This window comes from Meriones unguiculatus, chromosome X (genome assembly GCF_030254825.1).
Source record: "Meriones unguiculatus strain TT.TT164.6M chromosome X, Bangor_MerUng_6.1, whole genome shotgun sequence".
NCBI lineage: Eukaryota > Metazoa > Chordata > Mammalia > Rodentia > Muridae > Meriones > Meriones unguiculatus.
The window spans coordinates 14812201-14825799 of NC_083369.1; positions in this window are offsets into that span (position 1 = coordinate 14812201).

The following is a 13599-nucleotide window of genomic DNA, read 5'->3' on the forward strand; positions in this document are numbered from 1 at the left end:
AACCATCTGTTGATCACCTACCAGACACCTCTCAGCTTTAGTAGCTGCATTTATCTGTGAAACCAGCTTCATTCAGAGAACAGGTCTCTCATGAAGTGGACATTCCCATGTACTTATGAACATGGGCTTCATTTGCACCCCTGGCATTGATTCTACCTCCAAAGGCCCCAGAATTTCCCAAAATTAATCATTTTCAAATTGAAGGGGCATGAGGTTCCTCTTCTTCACATTTTATCAGAGGCAGTGAGCAAAAGACAGATTCCTAAGACAGTTTGATCTGCAGGGCTAGGCTGGGCAGCCTCAGGGTGGAGAAAGGAGCCTTGGTCTTTGCTCTTTGGTCTGTTTTGCCCACGATGTTTGTCTCAGTAGGGAAAGCCTATCTCTGCTACATATCATCTACACACCTCCAGGAACTCTTCTATAAACTGGACACATCTGAACACAGATGACAGCCAGCTGTGTTCTCCATTTTGGCTGGGTTCCCCGCATGCTTAGCCACTAGTTCTGAGACTAACACACAATGGGATGATCAGAAGGTCTGCAGCTGAAAGTGATTTTGCCAGGTTCCCACTCTTGTTTCCTCCCCATGCCTCGCTTTAAAGGCCTCTCTTAGCTCAGTGCTTCTCAACCTTCTTAATGCTGTGACCTTTAAACACATTTCCTCATGGTGTGGTGACTCCCAGCCATGAGACTATTTTGTTGCTACTTCATAACTAAGTTTGCTACTGTTGTGAGTTGAAATGGAAATATCTGATGTACAGGGTATCTGATATGTGACTCCTATGAAATGGTTGCTCAACCCTCAAGGTTGAGAACCACTGTTCTAGACCTTCTAGGCTGCTGAGTGGCGGAAGGTGGGCAACGCTTCACAGGGATGACTGACCTTTGCTTTTTATATTTCTTTTGTGGTATGCAAAGGCAATGCCTATACATTTCCTGCATCCAGCAAACTGCTCAGAGCAATCACTGGTGTCATCTTAGAACATGGCTACAGGGAGACTGTTATGAGGGTGGGATAAAGTTTCACATCCTGTGAGTGCGACTACATAGAACAGCTCCATGGCTTTAAAGGTATCACAGTCTGAAGGGAAAACACGCATATAAGAGGCTCACCTGGTAACCCACTCCCCTGGTTCAAATTTGACCTTGTGAAGTGTCAGCCAGTTGGGATGCCCAACAGATCCTCTGCACATACATACTGTAGACATTCACAGTGCTCCACCAGGAATGCAGAGAACTTAGGGAGTGGACAATTAAAAGTGAGTAGGATCACCTCAATATTCATGCTAGAGTGGGTAAGATAAATTCCCGGTACTGTGGATGGATCTTCACATATTAGGACTCAAGACTATTGTAAACTGACAATAGATGCCAAATGTGGGTGACAGGAGTCAGAAAATGCCCGTTTCTTAGTTGGAGTGCAGTTATGGACTGAGTAGGGCTTGCAAGAACTTTCTGAAAGGTGGAAGTTTCTTGCTTCCTGAACTAAGTAGAGACTATAGGCATGTGAGGCCCATCAAAAGATATATTTAAGACGCGTCTTACATGTGTCTAGGTATAAAAATCAATGATAAATATAAATAACTCATGCATTTAATATTTATTAAAGAAAATGTTTATCAAGACAGACATAATGATATAAAACAGGAATCACAGAATTGCATAGCAAGGATGTGTCCCCACCAGAGGTTGCTTTTTTCTTTTTTCTTCTTTCTTTCTTTCTTTCTTTCTTTCTTTCTTTCTTTCTTTCTTTCTTTCTTTCTTTCTTTCTTTCTTTTGAGAAGGACATAGGTAATGAGTAAAGAGAAAAAGTCATAAAAATAGTAAAATAAAACACCCACAAACATGTATTGGTTAGGGTTAAATGCCATTCTTAAAGAAATGCCAACCATTGACCTGGGCTCTTCCCTTGTAAGGCTCAATTTCTGCAAAAGTTGCCTTTCCAGGCTGGGGATATAGGTCAGTGGTGATTATCCAAGACGATGCCCAAGGCCTCAAGTTTGATCGCCAGCATTACAAAAGAGTTGACTTTCCTATTTACCTGTGGTTTATGGCAGGCTTCCAGGTCACCTAGCAGGCCCTTGCTTGCACCACTGGGTGAAAAAGAGCCATGGATTTCCTGTTGAGGAACCCTACTCCTCAAGCCGAATCAGAGCCATTTTCAAATGTTAAGTGTTGGTAGTGGTTTAGATTCTTGTAGTCTCAGTGTAGACCCATTTTCCTTGAGGACCTAGACAGTATCTAAGAAATCTGTGTTTCACACTGTCCCTTTTCTGTATTCTACCTTCACCTGAAATTCTCTTTGTAGTTTAAGGGTTTTGAATGGTTATTTCCCATTTAATGTCCCATATAGTGATATCAAGTGCATTATATATGAGTGAGAAGAAGGTTCCATTTCAATTTAATGTGTGCTGTTTAGGAGAGGCCCACTCCTTACTGTACTTCTCAATGCTGGCTTTACCTTGAATTATTAATTGATAATAGTTATTATTATTATATCCATATACCCCTCTCTCTATTTGTATATTAAATACAGGCATGAGGAAGTGGGTAGGGGCAACTCCTCCCCACAGGTGCCATGTTCACTTTCACTCACCTCTACACAGAAGCACCAAAGTACATGGCAGCATTGAGAAAGAGAGGGTTTAGCTTGGGCCTTGAGAATTAGGAATGTTCCTTCAGGGAAAATGGCATGGCCTTACCTCCAGTGAGGTGAGCATGGCACAGCTTACCCTGAGTTCCTCCCTATTCAGTGTCCTCCCCGAATAGCACAGGTTTTAGGGCAGTCAGAGCCCTTCCATTACTCAATAATGTACCAGAGCCTGTTCTAGCAGGGGTAAATATGGGCAGATCAGCAGAGATAAGCCCTGGGACTAGGTAGATGAAGGCAGGGATTAGGGGTGAGAGGAGCCTATCTAAAGCAGAAGAGCTCAGTAGAGTGAGAGAAGGTGGCCAGGTTCACCCTTTGTCCAGCCTGGGCTTCCAGGGTCTGGGTTAAGTAACATTCATTTTCTAACCGTCTGAAGAGAAGGGGCAGGTAGGAGCAGGGACAGGTCCTAACGGGCACTCTGCTCCTTAGGGGGCTTTCGGTGCCACTGGCTGGAAATAGGCTGTCTCTTGGATGGCCATTTCCTTCAGCTGCATCTTGGGGAAATTATGAAGCTCCATGTCAAAAGTGAACTGTTGGCTGGTCATGGTGGTGCATGCTTTTAATTCCAGCACTTGAGAGGCCAAGGTAGGTGTATCTCCATGAATTCAAGACCAGCCTGGTCAGCATAGTGAAACCCTGTCCCCAAAAGACAAGCCAAACTAAACTAAGCAATAAATAACACAAAGAATGAAGCGCATCTTGATGCTGGCTCCTATGTCAGGCCACAGTACTGTTCTAGGCAGGGCTGAGCCTCTGCCTCCTGCACTGTGATCCACAGGCTGGGTTCGAAGATTCATATCTTGTCTGGTTAAGAGCTGTGGAGTCAGATGGAGGAAAAGATTGGCCTAGGACGCCTTGGTGTCAGAGGGCACAGAGCCTCTATGTTGATGATACAATTTACATCATCCTTGACTAGGGAAACCAGAATACACAGAATGTGGTTAAACTGGCCCCAGGAAGTGCTTGCCAGGGAAGATAGGCCAGTTGGAGAGCATCTCAGCAAGAATGCTGCCCTTAGATGAGATGCTGGTGGACTTGGTATAGCCCCTGGAGGTAAGTATGAACCCTGGGGTTGGGTACTAGCATGTGGTAACTATAATACCTCATAAATTTCAAAGCATTATGCAAATAGAAATAAGATAGTATTATCCTGCTGGGCATGGTGGCACATGCCTTTAATCCCAGCACTCAGGGAGGCAAGGACAGTCAAGGACAGTTTGCACAGACAAACCCCATCTCAAAAATCCAAACAAACAAACAAACAAACAAACAAACAAATTATCCTGGTATGTGGGGATCTTTTTTGGTATTGATATTTAAATTTTTATATGGTTTATATTATCATACCTTAATTATGGTTAGTAATGGGTTTATTATGATTTCATACTTGTATATGATGTATATGGGTAGCATAGCAAGACACCGACAAGCTCAAACGTGAAGGCAACAAGTAGCTTAGTCCAGGCGGTTACAGTCTAGGGGAAAGTAGCCCTGCCAGGTGGCTAGGAGTAGTTTTCATCAATGGAGAATAATCCCGAGGCTGGAGATACAGCTCAGCCGTTAAAGGCTAGGCTTGCAACCATAAATATAAGAATAATTCTGGAGTTTGACAGTTGGAGCCTGAGGTCAACTTGGGCCACCTATCTGCCATTCACAGATAGAGAACCTCATGTTTCTGTGGCTCCAGAGGTCTACTTGACACCCACAGCTACATGTTTTCGACAGGGTGATGAGTACATTGAAGGTCTTGAAAAGATGAAGACAGGTCCTCTCCGTTCATATCAACCTCAGTGCTATGACTGCTTCTCACTTGGGAGACACCGCCAGACAGAACCTTAACCAACCCAGGCTATGTGATCTGAGGAGTTTCAAAAGGGGAAGAGAAACTGCCTAACCCACAGGCCGTAAAGCTAAGTGTGCATGGCAGAGGCCCTTGGTATGAAACAAAAGTAAAGACAACTCTGGTGGATATTGGACACTGTCCAGTACAGGTACAAAACCAGTATGTGCCATAGGAGAGAGAAAAGACCCCTTACCCCACCGTGTGCATGTAACTGGTAACTCCCAACTTTTGAGCATCAAAAAAGAAGCTGCTTGAATATTTTATCATCTTTTTCTGTCCCTCGTGCCTCTTCCTGTTTTTCTTTTTATTACACTGTTAATAGTCCTTTAGTGTTATTGGAGTAGAAATATGTTTTTAGGGGCTGGATGGGCTTACCAGTTAAGAGCACTTGCTGCTCTTGCAGAGGATCCAGGTTCAGTTCCCAGCACCCACATGGTGAGTCTCATAACTCCACTTCCGGGAAAGCCAAAGCCCCATTCTGGCCTCTGCAGGCACTAGACAGGAATATTTTGTGCACACATACATGCAGGCAAAACATATATACGCATAAAAAATAAAAAAATATATTTATAGTTTTTAGTCTTCTTCACACGTTCATATGATTTTATTTATGCATTTCCTCACTACTGGTTAATAGTTCTTCTTTTTGTTGTGGGGTGTTTACCAGAGAACAACATTCCGATGTGGTTTAATTCAGTAGAAAGCCCTCATTATCTGGCTGGTGACTACACTGGGTGTTTGGGATCCCAGTGTAGCCCTGAGCCTTTCTCAGGGTGAGCTTTTAAGCACAAAAAAACATGTCCCGGGTTGACATACTTCAGTTAACAAGAACAGTTAGCCAGAAGCAGAACTACGGAAGCCAAAATGCAAGGTTAGTGCACTTAAAGACCTTCCCAGAACTGTGGACTGTGATGGATTAGGTCTTTGTTTTCGTTTTGGCAGGTGGTATTGTCTACGTGAAGAGTTTTACAGCCCAAATGGCACTTTCATCATCATGGAGTCATGTTAAGGTCTGGGGCTTACTAAAGTCTGGGGCCCTGTTACACTTCTTTTGTTCCCTGTGTTTTCTTCTCTTTTTTAAAAAATTATACTTTTAGTTGTGGTGTGACTTTATCCCATTGGGCTTTTGCTTTTTGTTTGCTTTAAAATACCTTAAAAAAATAGTCTCATAGTGTAGCCCAGACTGGTGAATTGCTATGTAGCTGAATCTGGTCTTTCTCTCCTCCTCTTGCCTCGACACCCCAAGTGTTATTGTTACATGTATGTGTCATCTTACCTATCGGAGAACTCATATTCTGTTTATTTTCCCTTTTACATTACCTAATTTTGTTTTCAAACTTTCTCATTATTGAGAAATCATTTCTTTCTTTCTTTCTTTCTTTCTTTCTTTCTTTCTTTCTTTCTTTCTTTCTTTCTTTCTTTCTTTCCTTCCTTCCTTCCTTCCTTCCTTCCTTCTTTCTTTCTTCCTTTCTTTCTTTCCTTCTTTCCTTCCTTCTTTCTTTCTTTCTTTCTTTCTTTCTTTCTTTCCTTCCTTCCTTCCTTCCTTCCTTCCTTCCTTCCTTCCCTCCCTCCCTCTCTCCCTCCTTCCCTCCCTCCCTCCCTCCCTCCCTCCCTCCCTCCCTCCTTCCCTCCTTCCTTCCTTCCTTCCTTCCTTCCTTTCAATATTTATTGCTGGGCAGTGGTGGCAACATACTTTTAATCCAGAAGTTGAGAGGCAGAAACAGGTGGCTCTCTGCATTTGAGGCTAGGCTGTTCTATAGAGCAAGTTCCAGGACAGCTAGGGATACACAGAGAAACCCAGTTTCAGAAAAAACAACAACAACAACAAAAATATTTATTTATTTTATTTTATATGGATGACTGTATGTGTGTTCACACTATGTATACCCAGTGGCTGAAGAGGCCAGAAGAGGGCATCGTATACTCTGGATCTAGAGTTACAGAGGGTTATGAGCCACCATGTGGATGCTGAGAACTGAATTCTGGGAGTCATCTTTGAAGCCCCATTATTTTTTTTTCTATAACTTTTCTAATCTCTTGCTGTTTCCTCTTCATTCCTTAACATTTTCACTCCTCGTCTTGATCTTCGTTTTCTAAAAAAAATTTATTTATTTTATTATGTATACAATGTTCTGCTTGCATATTCACATGAACACCGGAAGAGATCCCATTATAGATGATTGTGAGCCACTATGTGGTTGCTGGGAATTGAACTCAGGACCTCTGAAGAGCAACCAGTGCTCTTAACCTCTGAGCCATCTCCCCAGCTCCCTGTCTTTGTTTTTTTTTTTTTTAAATAATATTTTATTATTTGAGAATTTTATGCAATGTGTTTTGACCATATTTACCCCTCTCCCAACTCATCTTCTATGTCTTTTTTTTTTTTTTTTTTACTGATTTAGCCTTGTTTCTCCTCTATTTCTACCCTCTTCTTTCTTTTTGGTCTATCTTGCTCATTTACTGTTTCTACTTTCACCTTGAATTATTTTAAACCTTTCTTCACATTCTACAGTTGTGTTTTTACTTGCTGGGGAAAGGGGATTGGTGGTTGGCAGCCTTTAACTGATTTTAGGTCTATTTTCCTATATTATAAAAGTTGATGTTGTTGCAGTTACAGCAGCAGTCAGGCACGGGCTGCTCAATAAGATCCCTACATCAAAGTGGAAGAGATGAATCAAAACTACCAGATGATCAAGATACACATAAAACATGAAAAAGTAAGTCAGCAGGAGTTTACTTCAACTACCGCTCAATGATACTGAAATAGGTAAAATGCTAGATAAAGATTTCAAATGTTTACTATTAAAAAAAATCATCAATGAGCCATGCACAGTGGTGTACACCTATAATCCCAGCATTTGGGGAGGCAGAGGCAGACAGATCTCTATTAGTGTAGTGTAAGGCTAGCATGATCTACAAAGCACATTCAGGACAGCCAAGGGTACACAGAGAAAGCCTGTCTTGAAAAACAAAACAAACAGAAATGATCAATGACCTTGAGGTGGATACAAAGAGATTAATTTAATCGAGGACCCAATGAGTAAAGTCAGCAATATAAAAAAATGTTAAGAAAATAAATGCAAAAATCAACAGTAGAAATAAAAATATCAATCTGGAAGAAAAATTCCACAAATAAGAATAAAAAGAGTAGGGGCTGGAGAGATGGCTCAGTGGTTAAGATTACTGACTGCTCCTCCAGAGGTCCTGAGTTCAATTCCTGGAAACCACATGGTGGCTCACAACCATCTATAATGAGATCTGGTGCCCTCTTTTGTCATGCAGGCATGCATGCAAATAGTGCACTCATGTAAATAGAATATATAAATAAATCTTTAAAGAAAGAATTAAAACAGTAACATGGAATAAAAATTCAATAAGACAATGGAGATTTCTGAAAAACCCCTAGAAATGTTAGTAATCAATCAATCAAACAAACCTCAATGAACTAAATTAAAAAGCAGTAAAGAGCATTACTAATAGATTCAATCAAACAAAAGTAAGACTATCAAGGACTGAGAATAAGGTCAAGGAAATACTCACTCAAACATAATTGAGGGAAATAAAAGAAAACACACAAACAAAATACTTAGTATGAACAAATCATCTGTGACAGCAAATCCAAGAGTTCACAGGATAGAAGAAGGAGCCTAGAGAAAAGCTAAGGTAATAACAAACCTACTCAATGAAAGTACAGCATAAAATTTCTCAAACTAAGAGAAAGAAATGGATATCCAGATGTAAGAGACATTTGAATCCCCTAATAGACACAAATAGAGAAAAACCTCTTACAACATGCCATTGTTAAGATGTCAAAAATATAAGCAAACAATATTAAAAGCTGAAAGAGGAGAAAGCCAATCTGCAAAATATGGTAACAGCAAATCTTTCACCAGCAATACTAAAATACAGGAGAGCATGGAATGGTGCATATTAAAGCCTGAAAGTCAATTATTTCCAATCAAGATTGCTATGTCCAGAAAAGCTAGATTTAAAAAATGGTGGTGAAGTATGAGCATCAAGACAAGCACAAACTAAGGCAAGTCATGACCTCCAAGGCAATACTGCAAAAGGTACTTAAAGGAACACTATCTATTATATATGGAGAAGGAAGAAAAATTATCTTACTTTTGAGAGCGCAAGAAGGAACACATTTAATGAGAGGAACATATTAACAACAGATAGGAAGGAGTGCATTGTAGTAGAAATTTTGGTTTCCTTTAAAACTCAGTTATGTTATGTAAACAAGTTTCAGTTTTAGTCCCACGTGTGGGGTATGGAGCTGCAATTAGTTTGTCCACAGCTGATAATTGCTTCCTGTGGCTCAGAGAGGGGATTAGTCTTTGCCAGCTGCAGTTAGTAGAAGTCTGAGGACTGGAAGAGGGTATAAATACCAGAGCCCACACAGAGGGAAGGACTCTCCAAGAAGAGAGGCTCCAGAGAGAATGCTCTGAGAAGACATAAAACTCAGAGAAAGAAGGCTGCTGTTTCCTCTGCTGTTGCTGGCTCATCCTTCTGTTGTGATTGCTTTTTTGCTGGATTGATGGATATCCTGACAACTGAGATTGGTATTGCCCCAGTAAGTCTAAAGAGATCTATGTTCCTTATTCCTTTTAATCTTCTTTCTTTTCTACATAGCTTCAGGGAGGTTGGAAGGGAGGTATAGGTTTAAGGAACCCCAAATAAAATAGATTAAAAAAATAACGCTTACAATGAATCATGTCTGAAACAGTAAACCAGCAACACCATAGTAGTAGTGGGAGAAAAAGCAAAGAGCAAAGAATAATTCAACTAACAGTAAAATCACAAGAATTAATAAACACTGATCAATAATAACATTGACTATGAATAGACTCAAGACACCAGCAAAGAGGTGCTGACTAGCTTATTGGATTGAAAAACCAAATCCAACTATCTATTGTTTCCAGGAAACACAGACTGATAGCCAAAGTCAATCTAGCAAGTGAATGGTATCCAGAAACAAGCTGCCATAGCTATTTCTGATATCTGAGAAAGCAGCCTTTATACAAGATTAGACAGAAGATAAAAAGCCATGATATAATGAAATAAACATTCCACCAAGAATATACAACACTTGCAAATATCCATGCACTGGATGTTGTGGTTCCAAGTTTCATAAATAAACTCTAATGGATGTAAAAAGCTTAAGAGCTCCTGAAACAAGAATAGTAGATGATTCAATATTCTGCTTTCATTTTTATATGTCATCCAAAGTGCAAATCAACAAAGAAACAACAGAATTAAAATGAACCTGACAAATAGCTACAGAATATTCCACCCAAAAAATTTACCCATTGTCTTAATAGCCAGTGGGACTTTCTAAAATTGATCATACTATAAGCCTCAAAGCAAGCCTTAAAAATACAATGGAGGATCCAAGATGGTGACGCTGAGAGGACACTGTGTCTGATGAGCAGGACAGCAGTGACTGCACAGTGTCCAATACACTGAACTCTGGGCCATAAAACACCAGCGATTATGTTTCTCAGTTGAGAGGAAATCCCACGGTGTGGGAAGCAATTTGTTCCCTTCTCTTGTCACCCAGCACAACCCCAGAAGAGTTCTGAGGTCCCTGCAGGTGCAGTTGCCAGCCCAGAGCCACACACCTGGCAGCTCTGATCACCATCCCAGACTGAACTATGGGACCAACAACACCATAGACTGGATTTTAAAGTGGAGTGAAAACCCCATGGTGAAGGAAGAAATAGCGACTGACTGACCTCCAGTCACCCAGACAATCCCTGGAAAAAGTCCAGGGCTGCAGCAGGTACTCAGCCACCAGCCCAGAGACCCGCCTGCTCACCTGACTCACTGTCCCAGACAGAAGAGTGGGCCCCACAACACCAGAGACTGGGTTTCACTGATGAGAGGAAACCCCATGGTGACGGAAACATCAGGTACAACCTCAGGACACCTAGCTGACCTCCGACTCCCTGAAAATTTCTCAGGAAAAGTTCCTGTGTCCCTGCAGACACCCAGTCGCCAGTGCAGAGCCACTCATCTGCTCCTGTGTGCTCCACTCACCATCCCAGACTAAACTGTGGATGCCAAAACACTACAGGTTGGGTCTTCCTGTAGGGAAGACACTCCATGATAGGGGAAACATCAGGTCCGACCTCAGGATACACAGCTAATCCCCAGAAAATTTCCTGGGTTCCCACAGGCTCCAGGCTTTAGCCTCCTGCCGAACACCAAACAGTGGAGTCCTGTGTTCACCTGCCACTGATTACCATTTGGGTACTGGGCCACAAAACTCCAACCTCAGACCTATAGAAGTCTGGGAACCAGGGATCAGACCCCAGATACTGCTCCAAGGTGCAACCTGTCTCCCTAACTAAATTGACCAAACCTCAGTGATCCCTGGTTCTTTAAGAGGGCTGCGCCAAGCAAACACAGTGTAAGAGCAGCAGCAGCAGCAGTTCACTAAATTCAGAGCAAGAAACCCAGTGGTAGGGCAGCTGTCTCCAGGACTTATCCTGGTGAGAGGACAGACACCCTGACTACCAACAACCACAATTATCACACAAATCCATACACCAGAGGTGAGCTGTGGCAATTCCTGAGAAACACTGGCTGTTTGATGACCATACACAACACACTGAGGAGGCCTTCTTCAGGAACAACCATCTTCCTGCCAAGGGGATTCTCCCTACCCCAGGATTCCAGCAGGCACTAGAAACAAACAGTCAACACCTGAGTCAGCCAGCTGGGTAGAGGGGAGCATAAAAGCACAATCAGCAAAAGTCAAAGCAAAATGGCATCTCCAGAACCCAGTGATCCAGGGCCAAGTAGCCATGGACACCCTAACATAAGTGAAATTCAAGAAGATGACCTTAACTTTTATGTGTATAAAGAGGATAATGGATGAAACAAATAAAATGCATAAAGCAATAGAGGAAGATAATGTCAAACAGATTATGGCCATCTGTAAAGAAATAGAGGCAGATAAAGTCAAACAGATTATGGCCACCCATAAAGAAATAGAGGAAGATGCAGCCAAACAGTTTGTGGCCTTCAGAGAGGAAATAATTAAATCACTGAAATAAATAAAAGAAACAGATGATTGTTCAAACAAACAGCTGAAGGAATTGAAGGAAAAACAGGAAAATAGAGTCAGACAGGTGAAGGAAATCAACAAAACAGCTCAAGATCTGAGGATAGAACTGGAAAAATTAAAGAAAACACAAAATGGAGGAAATCATTGAGAGGAAGAACTTAGGGAAGAAAACAGGAACTACAGAGGTAAGCATAACCAACAGACTAGAAGAGATGAAAGAAAGAATCTCAGGTGTGGAAGATAACAGTGGAAAAAAAATCAATGATTCCATTGTTACATGTTAAATCTCAAAAATTCCTGACACAACCCATCCAAGAAATCCAAGACAACATGAAAAGACAAAACCTAAGAATAATAGGAATAGAGGAAAAAGAAGATTCCTGTCTCCAAGGCCCAGAAAATATTTTCGACAAAACCATAGAAGAAAATTTCCCCAATTTAAAGAGAGGCCCGTAAGCACAAAAGAGGCCTACAGAACGCCTAATAAATTAGGTCAGAATAGAAAATCCTCCGATCACATAATAATCAAAACAGTAAGTATACAGAACAAAGATAAAATACTAAAAGCTGCAAGGGGGAAAGACCAAGTAACATATATTGGCAAACTCATTAGAATCACACCTGACTTCTCAATAGAGACTATGAAAGCTAGAAGGGCCCGGATGAATAAGAGAACACAGATGTCAGCCCAGCTACTATACCCAGCAAAACTCTCAATCATCATAGATGGAGAAAATAAGATATTCAAAGACAAACACAAATTTAAACAATACCTACCCACAAATCCAGTGTTACAGAAGATAGCAGAAGAAAAAAATGCACCCCAAGAAAGCTAACTACATTCAGGAAAACACAGGAAATAAATAACCTCCTCACTAGAGCAAAACTAAAAGTAGCCAAGCACACAAACACACCACCACAACCAACACCAAAATCAAAGCATCTAACAGCCACTGGTCATTATCTCTTTCAACATCAATGGACTCAACTCTCCAATAAAAAGACACAGACTAACAGAATGTACGTGTAAACAAGACCCAACAATCTGTTGCATACAAAAAACACACCTAGGTCACAAAGATAGACATTACCTGAGAGTAAAGGGAGGGAAGACAGTTTTCCAAGCAAATGGACCCAAGAAGCAAGCAAGAGTAGCCATTCTAACATCGAATTAAATGGACTTTCAAAAAAAAATTAATCAAAAGAGATGGGGAAAGTCACTTCATACTCATTAAAGGAAAATTCAACCAGGAAGACATCACAATTCTGAACATCAATACCTCAAATAAAAGGGGACCCACATTTATAAAAGAAAGATTAAAAGAACTTAAAACACATAGATCCTACACATTAATAATGGGAGACCTCAACACTCCACTCTTAACAAAGGACAGGTCAACAAAACAGAAATTAAACAAAGAAACAATGACTCTAACAGACATCTATAGAACCTTTCATCCCAACACAAAATAATTTACCTTCTTCTCAGCACCTCATAGAACCTTCTCCAAAATAGACTGTATAACTGGTCACAAAGCGAGCCTCAACAGATACAAGAAGATTGAAATAATCCCTTGTATCCTATCAGACCATCATGAACTAAAGCTGGACCTCAAGAATAACAGAACTAGCAAGAAGCCTACACAAACACAGAAACTGAACAACTCGCTACTCAATGACAGCGGGGTTAGGGAAGAAATAAAGAAAGAAATTAAAGACTTCCTAATATTCAATGAAAATGAAGGCACAACATACTCAGACTTATGGGACACATTGAATGCAGTGCTAAGGGGAAAGTTCATAGCACTGAATGCCTTCATAAAGAAATCTGAAGTATCTCATACAAGCAACTTAATAGGTCACCTGAAATCTCTAGAAGAAAAAAGAAGCAAACACACCTAAGAGGAATAGATGGCTGGAAATAATCAAACTCAGGGTTGAAATCAATAAACTAGAAACAAAGAAAACAATTCAAAGAATCAATGAAACCAAGACCTGGTCCTTTGAGAAAATCAACAAGATAGACAAACC